Below are 13,726 nucleotides of genomic sequence, written 5' to 3'. Positions count from 1 at the left end.
AATTGCCAGGTCATACATTTGGTGGCCAAGGATAGATGCAGACCTGGAACTTTGTGTTCACAGGTGCAACACGGGTGCTCAGCAGGGCAACGCACCCATCGAAGCCCTCCTTAGCCCCTGGTCCTGGCCCGCCAAGCCATGGTCACACACACATGTGGACTACGCAGGTCCTTTCATGGGAAAAATGTTTTTGGTTGTAGTAGACGCCTACTCCAAATGGATTGAGTGTGCCATTTTAAATTCAAGCACATCGTCTACCATGGTAGAAGGTCTTCGAGCAATGTTTGCCGCCCATGGTCTACTGGATGTCTTGGTCAGCGACAATGGCCCGTGCTTCACAAGCACTGAATTCCAGGACTTCATAGCAGGCAATGGAATCAACCATGTCAGAACGGCACCGTTCAAGCCGGCCTCAAATGGCCAAGCGGAACGAGCAGTGCAGATAATCAAACAGGGGATGCTCAGAATCCAAGGGGGTTCCCTACAAAGCCGCTTATCACGCCTCCTGTTGGCCAATAGATCCCGACCACACTCGCACACAGGAGTTCCACCCGCAGAGCTGCTAATGAAAAGGACGCTCAAATCCAGGTTATCCCTTATACACTCTACTATGAAAGAAATTGTTGAGAGCAGGCGTCAGTCACAATGTGACTACCATGACAGGAATGCAAGGGCGCGATGTATTGATATCAATGACCCCGTATTTGTCCTTAATTACGCTGCAGGGCCCAAATGGCTTGCAGGCACTGTGATTGCCAAAGAGGGGAATAGGGTTTTTGTAGTTAAACTTACCAATGGACAAATCTGCCGCAAACACGTGGATCAAAAAAAGGTCAGCAACCCCATAGAAGAAGCAGAGGAAGAACACGACGTAGAGTTTACTTCACCACAGGTGATCGAACACCGGAACCAAGTGGAGGAGAACCAAATCACTGTGGGCAGTCCGGATAGGCCTGAGGCACCGCAAACAGCAGACACTCAGGCTAGTGCCCAACAATCAGAGCCCCAACTCAGGCGCTCTACAAGGGAGCGTAAACCACCAGAGAGACTCAACCCGTGATCCCAATAAGACTTTGGGGGGGGAGGTGACGTCATGTATTCATCTATCATTGTAACCCATGTATAAGCTGACCTAAGTTGTACACCTTGAGAACACTGACCACAGGGGGCGAACTTATGGGAGACACTCCTAACTTGGACTTTCAGGTATAAAAGCAGAAGCTCCACCCACCTTCATCACTTGAGGTCTTGGTAATAAAGGTAACTGGTCATAGAGTGACCTTCTCTCAAGTATGGACCTTGTGTGCGTTTATACTGTATAGTAAGGACATATCACTGGGAGACAGAGACAGAGCACAGAGACAGAGCACAGAGCACAGAGTTGGGAGACAGAGCACGGAGACAGAGCACAGAGCACGGAGACAGAGCACAGAGCTGGGAGACAAAGCACAGAGCACAGAGTTGGGAGACAGAGCACAGAGCATGGAGACAGAGCACAGAGCACAGAGACAGAGCACGGAGCACGGAGGCAGAGCACAGAGCTGGGAGACAGAGCACAGAGACAGAGCACAGAGCTGGGAGACAGAGCATGGAGCTGGGAGACAGAACACAGAGCACGGAGACAAAGCATAGAGCTTGGAAAGAGAGCACAGAGCACAGAGACAGAACACAGAGCTGGGAGACAGAGTACAGAGCTGGGAGACAGAGCACAGAGCTGGGAAAGAGAGTACAGAGCACAGAGACAGAACACAGAGCTGGGAGACAGAGCATAGAGCTGGGAGACAGAGCACAGAGACAAAGCACAGAGCTGGGAGACAGAGCACAGAGCTGGGAAAGAGAGCACAGAGCACAGAGACAGAACACAGAGCTGGGTGACAGAGCACAGAGCTGGGAGACAGAGCACAGAGCACAGAGACAGAACACAGAGCTGGGAGACAGAGCACAGAGCACAGAGACAAAGCACAGAGCTGGGAGACAGAGCACAGGAGACAGAGCACAGAGCTGGGAGACAGAGCACCCCTGCCTCAGTATTTTGGAGATGGTCTGAGTCAACCATGCTTCGACCTTTGCTCTGAGCCGTGGCAAACTGTTAGCCATTATGGTTCTCAGCCAATGGTTTCTGGGTTATTAAGCCTGCCCGTATCAGATTTCCTCCAGTGGACCTTAACTAAATAGTCCACAGTCTGTCTGCAAACGTATCGGGTGATTCGTTTACTTGCTGCCTGGTCTGTTCTACCTGTCAGAACAGACTACCTTGACTGTATCCTAATGCTGCCAAGATTTCCTCCTTTAAGCCCTGTGGGGTTCCTCCACCTAACTTGGTGGCTGTTGACAAGCTCTGATATAGCTTCCCCTCCAGCGAAAGCAGTGTTAACTTCACTTTCTCCTCCTCTCTGCAGTTATTGATACCCGCTATCTGCTCTATGTCGGCAAAATGAACAGAGGCATCCCCTCCTTGCTTTAATTTTATCACACCCACCAGCATCTCCTGCAGCTAAAGCGGCGTGTCTGGGATCACATCGTCAGTCTGTCATGGTGCCAGACCACCATTTGGTGGGGGTGGGCCGAATTTCTGCTCTCTCAAGCGACACATTGGTCTCAGGGGTCCCGGTGTCTCAGGAGCTGACCAATGCTCACTTTACTCGGGCCTATCGTCTGACTCTTTCCCCTCTGGGTCCCAACCTTCCTCGCCTCCTCCGGGTGCCATGTGACAAACCATCCCTTTGGCCTCATCTAACTCTGCCGTTACCTGGCGGATCTTTTCATTCCAAGGTCCGTGATCTGTCCTCTCATAACCCTGTTTCTGTGCTACCTGGTATGCTATCTTTATTTTTCTTAGCTGTTCTTCTGCCTCTTTAGCCTTCTCTAAGGCCCCAAATTTCCCCAGCCACTTAGAGCAGTGTATTTCGATGTGGTGTGCCGACTTCCTGGAGGGAAAAAAGTGCCAAAAATCTACCTTGTAATTTGGCCGCTCCCTCGTCTTCCGGATCCATCGGCGTCGCGCAGCAGAATCTGTGGGGGGGGGGGGGGGGGGGCGGAGCTTCGGCCGCGTTTGCTCAGCGTGGCCGGCAGGGGGTGGGGCTTGGGCCCAGCGTGTTGTGTAGTGCCGGCAGGGGCACGCATGACCATTTGAGTGAGCGCGCATGCACAATGGGCACTTCAGTCTGCGCACATGCGCAGTGTAACAGGAAGCTTGGCAATCAACCAATTAAAGGGAGAGCGTCCTCAGAATAAGTGGTTATGCAGCATATATAAAAGTGAGGTCTGAATATTGATGTTTGTGTGGCTGAGGGAGTGGAAAGGAGTGCTGGATAGGTGTAAGAGAGGTGTAAGTGTGATCTTTGAACATTACCTGCATTTGAGTCCAATAGACGAATGACGCAAGAGGGTGCAAGACGAACCAAGAATTTCCTCCATGAGGAAGTGGAGAAATTAGTGGCTGTTACTGAGGAGAAATGGCTGAAGCTGGATAGCAGCAAGAGTGGTCCATCAAAAGTTTCACCCAAGGAAATGAGAAAAAGATGGAACATCGTTGCCGAAGAATTCTCCGCTGGGGTCAACACCAGTGCAACAAGAAATGGCAGGACATTGGTCAAGTAGTGAGTGTAAGTAATATCTTCTTCTTTAAATTGAATTGCAGTGGAAAATGTGAGCATCTGTATGTGTCCCATCCATCAGAAGTGCACCATGTCTGACAATTAATATTTTCATCTTTGCAGAAGAAATTGGCCCACAACAAGAGCGAGAGAACTAGAACAGGAGGAGGTCCACCAAATCTGCACCAACTGACACCCCTGGAACAGAGGGTTGCTGCCTTGCTGACTCGCACCGGCAGAAAAAGAATAAGCTCTGCACAAGCTGGACCCACGCGCGAGGGTGAGGGTGAGTCATTAAAATGCATAATGGCCCTTCAAATCAACCTGCTGACTGGCCTGCTACGTGTGAGACTACTCATGCCACCCATCCTGCCCCCTCCTGTGCTGCTAACCATTTGACTGTTGTGTTGTCTTTTGCAGAAGAAGACGACACTCCTCAAGATCCTGAGAATCCAGATGCATGCGCTCCAGACCAAGGCAGGTGGGGGGAGGAGGGGTCCATGGAAATGTGTACTCAGGAGAATGCTGACCGCAATATTGATCAGGACATATCACAGGGCATCACACTGCCAGAAACCTCCATTAGCTCCTCGGCAACCTTCCATGGGTTCACACCTTCTGACGTTGCGGGTCCGAGTGGCGGTCGGGAAATGCATCTTGGGACACCCAGTTCCCCACTGTCCCAGACTGTGCCTCGCACTGGAGGGGTGCCACTAGGCAGACCTACGGCGAGGGGAAGGAAAAGCTGACCAGTCTCTCCTGAGAGGCAGCCCTCAGCAGAAGTTAATCGGGTTTTTTCATTGGGTGACCAATGCCCTCACAAGATCACTCGTGGCGGGAGTCAGTGGGGTGCATGATGAGGTCGCCACACTATCGGGTGAAATCTCTGCACTAAGACGGGTAATCCGGCCGGGCATTTCAGAGCGTGTGCAGACGATGGCAGATGCCATGAGGGAGCTGCCTTCTGCAATAAGGGCACAAAGGCCGGAGACTCAAATGCCACGCCCACTTCACTCTATGCACCAGCCACCGGTCAGACTCAAGCCGGGTCCCCAACCCACCCCCACCACCATCACCGACCCTATAAGGAAGTGTACTTTCCCCGAGATGTGGGTGAGGGATGGGTGCAGACTTTCTTTCCTGTTGTGGTTGTTATTGTTGTTGGTATCATTGATCTGCACTGTAAAATTTGCAATAAAAGATATTTTGCATCAAAACTGAATCATCCTCCATTACGACCATGCAACATTTAGGGTCAACTGTAAAAAGTAAAAATCCCTCACCCCTTCAGTCATGTGTGCCTGCTACTCCTCGCCCTGGCGGGAGGGCTAGCCAGTGCATTCTGCAGTCGGCAAGGTAGGACTGATCTATTTTCAGTAACATAGAAACATAGAAACATAGAAAATAGGTGCAGGAGTAGGCCATTCGGCCCTTCGAGTCTGCACCACCATTCAATAAGATCATGGCTGATCATTCACCTCAGTACCTCTTTCCTGCTTTCTCTCCATACCCTTTGATCCCTTTAGCCATAAGGGCCTTATCTAACTCCCTCTTGAATATATCCAATGAACTGTCATCAACAACTCTCTGCGGCAGGGAATTCCACAGGTTAACAACTCTATGAGTGAAGAAGTTTCTTATCTCAATCCTACATGGTCTATCCCATATCCTAAGACTGTGTCCCCTGGTTCTGGACTTCCCCAACATCGGGACCATTCTTCCCGCATCTAACCTGTCCCGTCCCGTCAGAATCTTATACGTTTCTATGAGATCCCCTCCCATCCTTCTAAACTCCAGTGTATAAAGGCCCAGTTGATCCAGTCTCTCCTCATATGACAGTCCAGCCATCCCTGGAGTCAGTCTGGTGAACCTTCGCTGCACTCCCTCAATAGCAAGAACGTCCTTCCTCAGATTAGGAGACCAAAACTGAACACAATATTCCAGGTGAGACTTCACCAAGGCCCTGTACAACTGCAGTAAGACCTCCCTGCTCCGATACTCAAATCCCCTAGCTGTGAAGGCCAACATGCCATTAGCCTTCTTCACCACCTGCTGTACCTGCATGCCAACTTTCAATGACAGATGAATCATGACACCCAGGTCCCGTCGTAGCTCCCCTTTTCCTAATCTGCCGCCATTCAGATAATATTCTGCCTTTGTGTTTTTGCCACCAAAGTGGATAACCTCACATTTATCCACATTATACTGCATCTGCCATTCATTTGCCCACTCACCTAACCTGTCTAAATCACCCAGCAGCCTCTTAGCATCCTCCTCACAGCTCACACCGCCACCCAGTTAGTGTCATCTGCAAACTTGGAGATATTACACTCAATTCCTTCATCCAAATCATGAATGTATATTGTAAAGAGCTGGGGTCCCAGCACTGAGCCCTGCGGCACTCCACTAGTCACTGGCTCCCATTCCAAAAAGGACCCATTTATCCCAACTCTCTGCTTCCTGTCTGCCAACCAATTCTTTATCCACGCCAGTACATTACCCCCAATACCATGTGCTTTGATTTTGCACACCAATCTCTTATGTGGGACCTTGTCAAAGGCCTTTTGAAAGTCCAAATACACCACATCCACTGGTTCCCCCTTGTCCACTCTACTAGTTACATCCTCAAAAAATTCCAGAAGATTTGTCAAGCATGATTTCCCTTTCATAAATCCATGCTGACTTGGACCGAACCTGTCACTGCTTTCCAAATGCGTTGCTATTTCATCCTTAATGATTGATTCCAACATTTTCCCCACAACTGATGTCAGGCTAACGGGTCTATAATTACCCGTTTTCTCTCTCCCTCCTTTTTTAAGAAGTGGTGTTACATTAGCTACCCTCCAGTTCATAGATACTGATCCAGAGTCGATACACTATTGGAAAATAATCACCAATGCTGCCACTATTTCTAGGGCCACTTCCTTATGTACTCTGGGATGCAGACAATCAGGCCTCGGGGATTAATCGTCCTTCAATCCCATCAATTTCTCCAACACAATTTCTCGCCTAATAAGGATATCCTTCAGTTCCTCCTTCTCACTAGACCCTCAGTCCCCTAGTACATCCGGACGGTCATTTGTGTCTTCCTTCATGAAGAGAGAACAAAAGTATTTGTTCAATTGGTCAGCCATTTCTTTGTTCCCCATTATAAATTCACCTGAGTCCAACTGCAAGGGACCTATGTTTGTCTTCACCAGTCTTTTTCTCTTCACATATCTATAGAAGCTTTTGCAGTCAGTTTTTATGTTCCCGGCAAGCTTCCTCTCGTACTCTATTTTCCCCCTCCTAATTGAACTCTTTTCCTCCTCTGCTGAGTTCTAAATTTCTCCCAGTCCTCAGGTTTGCTGCTTTTTCTGGCCAATTTATATTTCTCTTCCTTGAATCTAACACTATCCTTAATTTCCCTTGTTAGCCATGGTTGAGCCACCTTCCCTGTTTTATTTTTACTCCAGACAGGGATGTACAACTGTTGAAGTTCATCCATGTGATCTATAAATGTTTGCCATTGCCTATCCACCGTCAATCCTTTTAAGTATCATTTGCCAATCTATTCTAGCCAATTCACGCCTCATGCCGTCGAAGTTAGCTTTCCTTAAGTTCAGGACCCTAGTTTCCGAATTAACTGTGTCACTCGCCATCTTAATAAAGAATTCTACCAAATTGTGGTCACTCTTCCCCAAGGGGCCTCGTACAACAAGATTGCAAATTAGTCCCTTCTCATTACACATCACCCAGTCTAGGATGGCCAGCTCTCTCGTTGGTTCCTCGACATGTTGGTCAAGAAAACCATCCCTAATACACTCCAGTAAATCCTCCTCCACCGCATTGCTACCAGTTTGGTTAGCCCAATCTATTTGTAAATTAAAGTCGCCCATGATAACTGCTGTACCTTTATTGCACACATCCCTTATTTCTTGTTTGATGCTGTCCCCAACCTCACTACTACTGCTTGGTGGCCTGAACACAACTCTCACCAGCGTTTTCTGCCCTTTGGTATTCCGTAGCTCCACCCATACCGATTTCACATCATCCAAACCAATGTCCTTCCTTACTATTGCATTAATTTCCTCTTTAACCTGCAATGCCACCCCGCCTCCTTTTCCTTTCTATCTATCCTTTCAAAATGTTGAATACCCCTGGATGTTGAGTTCCCAGCCTTGGTCACCCTAGAGCCATGTCTCTGTGATGCCAATTACATCATATCCATTAACTGCTATCTGCGCAGTTAATTCATCCACCTTATTCCAAATACTCCTCGCATTGAGGCACAGAGCCTTCAGGCTTGTCTTTTTAACACACTTTGCCCCTTTAGAATTTTGCTGTAATGTGGCCCTAATTGTTTTTTGCCTTGGGTTTCTCTGCCCTCCACTTTTACTATTCTCCTTTCTATCTTTTGCCTCTATCTCTGTTTTATTTCTCTCTGTTTCCCTGCATAGGTTCCCATCCCCCTGCCATATTAGTTTAACTCCTCCCCAACAGCACTAGCAAACACTCCCTCTAGGACATTGGTTCAGGTCCTGCCCAGGTGCAGACCATCTGGTTTGTACTGGTCCCACCTCCCCTAGAACCGGTTCCAATGTCCCAGGAATTTGAATCCCTCCCCCTTGCACCATTCCTCAAGCCACATATTCATCTGAGCTATCCTGCAATTCCTACTCTGACTAGCACGTGGCACTGGTAGCAATGCTGAGATTACTACTTTTGAGGTCCTACTTTTTAATTTAACTCCTAGCTCCCTAAATTCATCTCGTAGGACCTCATCCCGTTTTTTACCTATATCGTTGGTACCTATATGCACCACGACAACTGGCTGTTCACCCTCCCTTTTCAGAATGTCCTGCACCCGCTCCGAGACATCCTGGACCCTTGCACCAGGGAGGCAACATACCATCCTGGAGTCTCGGTTGCGGCCACAGAAATGCCTATCTATTTCCTTTACAATTGAATCCCCTATCACTATAGCTCTCCCACTCTTTTTCCTGCCCTTCTGTGCAGCAGAGCCACCCACGTTGCCATGAACTTGGCTGCTGCTGCCTTCCCTTGATGAGTCATTCCCCTCAACAGTACCCAAAACGGTGTATCTGTTTTGCAGGGGGATGACCACAGGGGACCCCTACACTACCTTCCTTGCACTGCTCTTCCTGTTGGTCACCCATTCCCTATCTGGCTGTGTATCCTTTACCTGCAGTGTGACCAACTCACTAAACGTGCTATTCACGTCATTCTCAGCATCGTGGATGCTCCAGAGTTCATCCACCCGCAGCTCCAGTGCTGCAATGCGGTCTGTCAGGATCTGCAAGCAGATGCACTTCCCGCACACGTAGTCGTCAGGGACACCGGAAGCGTCCCTGAGTTCTCACATAATACAGGAGGAGCATAACACGTGTCCGAGCTCTGCTGTCATGACTTTACCCTTGGATTAACTTAATCGGGCAACAACAATGTTAAAAGGTTACTTACTGATAGAGAAAGAAAAAGGAAAACTACTTACCAAACACCAACTAATCACGTATCCTCTTGGCTGTGACATCACCTTTCTATTTCTTTATACTTCTTTTTTGCCTCCCTGTAGCTGCACTGGTTAGCCTCTCCATGCACCTCCCGAGCCTCTCGCTGACGCACCATCGAACTCCCGATGACTCATGGATGCTGGGCCTTTTTATAGGCCTCTCCACATACCTCCCGAGCCTCTCGCCGATGCAGCACGAACTCCCCTGATTTATCTTTCATTTATTTGTGGTGATGTTGTGCAGTTGTTGTGCTGAAGATGTTGTAACGTTGTGCTGATGTTCTGAAGGCCTTTAGAGCTTTGGAATCCTCTAACACACCTTTCCCCACTCCTCCGCACCCCGCCCCCCATCCCCCCCGCACCCCCACCCCCATCTCTAGCTATCTGCGCTGATTTCTTAAATGTAGGTAAGGTTTTCTGTGCCTACAAAAGTGGCCACATACACTGGCCTCAGTTAGTTTGGAGTAAGTTAGTTAGTAAAGTACCGTTGACGGTGACACTGACATGTTTGTGGCCTGAGATAAGAATTATCCTTTCTTGTGCTACTTGTGTCTCTGGGGTTTGAAGCAAAAGGTAGAATCTTTCACTGGGCACCAAGTGTCCTGGTGTACTCTATACCGACTTTCGCTGGCGGTGACATAGTATGTCCTATTCCCCTTGTACACAACCTGTGGCGGGACATGGTCGTGAGCCATCACCCATGATACAGCTTATAGGCTGCCCATTTCCGTACTTGAAACCACATACCGGCCGGTCTATTGGATTCAGAAAATAGGGGCACAATACCACATGTGTACCTCCTCTCTGACATCCCTCCGAACTAGCACCGGTTATTGAGTCTTCCAATTTCACCATATATTGAGGGGTTTTATGATGTTCTCCTAATTAACTGCTCCTACGCAGTGTCTCCTCAGTGGCTGCAGCAGGGCTGGTGGAAGGCTGCTGAGTATCAGCGCCAGAGACTACAGATGGCCTTACAGGACGTCTTCGACCAGCTCTGGGCCTGGAAGGCCCGACTATACACTACACCACCTCAAAATGGTCGGCAGCAGTGTGGCCTGGCTGGGTGACAGGCTGTGTCAAGTGCAATGGCAAAGTGGCACTGGTGGACTCAGGAATGCTGTCATCCTGAGAGAGGACAGCAGGTTCCTGCTCCACTGACCCACTGCCACTGCCCCGGGGCAGCACCTCAGCATCCCCACCAATCGGCTGGAGCACAGTTTGGTGGCCTGCTGCAACACCATGACATCCCCGATGGACTGTGGTGGACAAAGCGACGATGGCAGCTGTCAGAGATTGCATGGCATCCAGCTGAGACTGCAGGAGAGCAGTCTGACACTTGATGCCACCAACCATTGTCTCAATTACAGCACTAAGACGTTGCGTGGCTTCTGCCTGTGCTGCAATGGAAGCTGCCACATCGCCCAATATACACTTCATGAAGTCTGGTCCACACGGTTTCTCTGGGAGTCCAATATCCTCTGCAGAGTGGAATGATGGGCTCCATGGTGTGTGCAGAGCTCTGTGCAATGTTGGAGGTGGACTCCTGCATGCTCCTTACCATTGCCCAGATGCTCTCGGGCACCCTTGCCATTGCACCTATGATGTCAGAGTGCATGGCCATCACCCTTTTTGTGAATGCCTTCCCATCGAGGTCCTCGCATGCAAATTCGTCCTCCGGGGAGCTGGGTCCTGAGTTATCCTTTCCCCCTGGCCTTGCTGCAGCGCGCTCGTCCCCAAAGCATCACCCAGTGTCGATCGCTCTACTAAACTTGCCTCTAATGAACGGGTAGTGCCAAACTCTGAGCTGGTGCCTGTGGGTGAGAGATGCAGTGGCACAGTCCTTTACTCCTCCTCCTCTTCTCCTTCCTCACTCTCAGTGGGGGGCTCGGGGACAGGCAGGTTATCTGGTTGCTGATTATCTGAAAACATAGGCATCTGAAAAGGCACAAGACTCACCTTAAGGTGAGGGCAGGGGGGACAGGAATGGAGCAAGGAAGGCAGACAGTATCAGGAGCTAGAAAGTGATAAAGCCTTCTGATGTGAGGGGGAAGTGGGATGAGGAAAGGAAAGGGGATGAAGATACTGTTGTTGCCCCCAAGGGGGTTGATGTCACCGATGGTCACGGCGCCCACCACCTGCTGCCCAATTAGCCGCAGCACTCGTTCCTCCAGGTCTGTAAGCTGCTGGAGCTGTGTCTCACCCCCACCTGTTCTCTGCATCTCTCTCCTATTGTGGGCCATCTTGGCCTGCAAGAGAACCGAATGTGTGTGATTGAGAGTGCAGCTATCTGTTTGAGAGATGTGCATGCCATAGGTGAATAGCTGTAATTGTAGGCAAGGTATGAGATGTGGATGTGAGTTTTAGTAGGTGGAGATGCTTGGTGGGTGAGTGATGGGGGTATGGTGCTTTGTACTCTGTGTTTTGATTGAGGTTCAGAGGCTGGTATGTAGGACCTGTTGACGCATGTACTAACCCTGACCACCCGAATGCAGTCACTGAATTTCTTCCGACACTGTGTCAGGCTCCTGACGACCACACTGCTGGCTGAGACCTCCTGGGCCACCTCTCCACATTGCCCTGAAGACCTGGCACAATGGCCTCCTTCCACTGCCCTCATTTGCTCCACTGCAGCCACCAATGCCTCCAATGCCTGGTCGCTGAAACGGCGAGCTCTGTCCCTGGGTCTGGGATCAGCCATGAGAATGACCAGATTCAATTGCTTGCAGGTCGTCTTCTCTGCAACCAATGTTGATAATGATGGAATCTCCCCTTTAAGAGCTGGAAGGAGCCAGTGTGAATGATCATTCCCGATTGCACTGCACCTGAAATTCATTATTGCTCTGCTGGTAGCGCCCCTGTAGCACCCTACTGAGGTAATTAGCGCTTCATTTGGGTCCTTTTCACTTGGGAATCTTCGGGTCCCGAGTTCTGCGCACGTGCATGCTGCTGTGAAGCTCTGCCCCCCGAGAGACACAAACCAGAATCAACAGAGACTGCCGGACTGAGAGTGCTGTGCAGGTAAGTGCGGGGGGGGGGTCGCTTCTTGGAAGGGGATTGCTACACGGGGGAAGATTGCTTCTTGTGGGGGAGATTGCTTCTTGGGGGGAGATCACTACTTGGAGGGGGGGAGATCGCTGTGGGGGGAGGAACAGATCACTGTGAGGGTTGGGGGTGGGGGGGAAGTGACTGGGGGGTAGGAGAGACTGGGGGGATGACAGTTAAAAAAATGTTCACAGGTGAAGATGCATACTGCCTACTGAAGATCGACTTATAACCACCTTTTCCAGGGCGGTTTGCAGGGTCGGCGGTATGTTGGTGGTAAGTGATCAATTTGGCAATTTTGGGCAGTATGTCGGCGGTGTGCATGGGCGGACAGTATGCATACCGCCCGGCGGTATGTCGCTGATGAATTTCTCACTGGGCGGTATGTTGGTATTTTTCAATTAACTTCACGATTTTAGGCGATATGTCGGCGTTCCATGGGCGGTATGTCCACCAATTTCGTGTCCTTAGAGTACTGCGTGCAGTTCTGGTCGCCATATTATAAAAAAGATACAGAGGCACTGGCGGACATGCAGAAACGTGAAGGTCTACATATCAGGAAAGGATCAACAGGCTGGGTCTCTTTTATCTTGAAAAAAGAAGGCTGAGGGATGACCTAATAGAGGTTTTTAAAATTATGAAAAGTTTTGATAGAGTGGATGCAGAGAGAGTGTTTGTGCGGAAGAGCATAACTAGAGGCCATCAATATAAGATAGTCACCAAGAAATTCAAGAGGGAATTCACTAGAATTCAATAGAAACTTCTTTACTCAGAGAGTGGTGAGAGTGTAGAATTCGCTACCACCGGGAGCGGCTGTAGTGAATAGTATAGCTGCATTTAAGGGGAGGCTAGACAAGCATATGAGGAAGAAGTGAATAGAGGGTTACGCTGATAGAGTTAGGTGAGGAAAGATGGGAGGAGGTTCGAGTGGAGCATAAACACTGGCGTGGACTGGTTGGGGCTGAATGGCCTGTTTCTGTGCCATATATCCGATGTAATCCTATGTAAAAAAAGGGTGAGAGGTAATGCATTTGGGGAGGGCTAACAAGGCAAGGGAATACACAATAAATGGTAGGAAACTGGAGGTGCAGAGTAACAGAGAGACCTTGGAGTGCATATCCACAGATCCCTGAAGGTAGTACGACATGTAGCTAAGGTGGTTAAGAAGGCATATGGAATACTTGCCTTTATTAGTCAAGGCATAGAATACAAGAGTAGGGAGGTTACGCTTGAACTGTATAAAACACTAGTTCGGCCACAGCTAGAGTACTGCATGCAGTTCTGGTCACTACATTACAGGAAGGATATGATCACACTATAGAGAGGGTACAGAAAAGATTTACGAGGATGTTTCCTGGACTGGAGAATTTTAGCTATGAGGAAAGATTCGATAGGCTGGGGTTGTTTTCTTTGGAACAGAGGAGGCTGAGGGGAGACCTGATTGAGGTGTATAAAATTATGAGGGACCTAAATGGAGTGGATGGGGAGGACCTATTTCCCTGAGCAGAGAGGTCAATAACCAGGAGCATAGATTTAAAGTAAATAGTAGAAGGATTAGAGGGGCGTTGAGGAG

Source organism: Pristiophorus japonicus, chromosome 12 (assembly GCF_044704955.1).
Source record: "Pristiophorus japonicus isolate sPriJap1 chromosome 12, sPriJap1.hap1, whole genome shotgun sequence".
Lineage (NCBI taxonomy): Eukaryota > Metazoa > Chordata > Chondrichthyes > Pristiophoridae > Pristiophorus > Pristiophorus japonicus.
Note: the sequence above shows the minus strand (reverse complement) of the source record.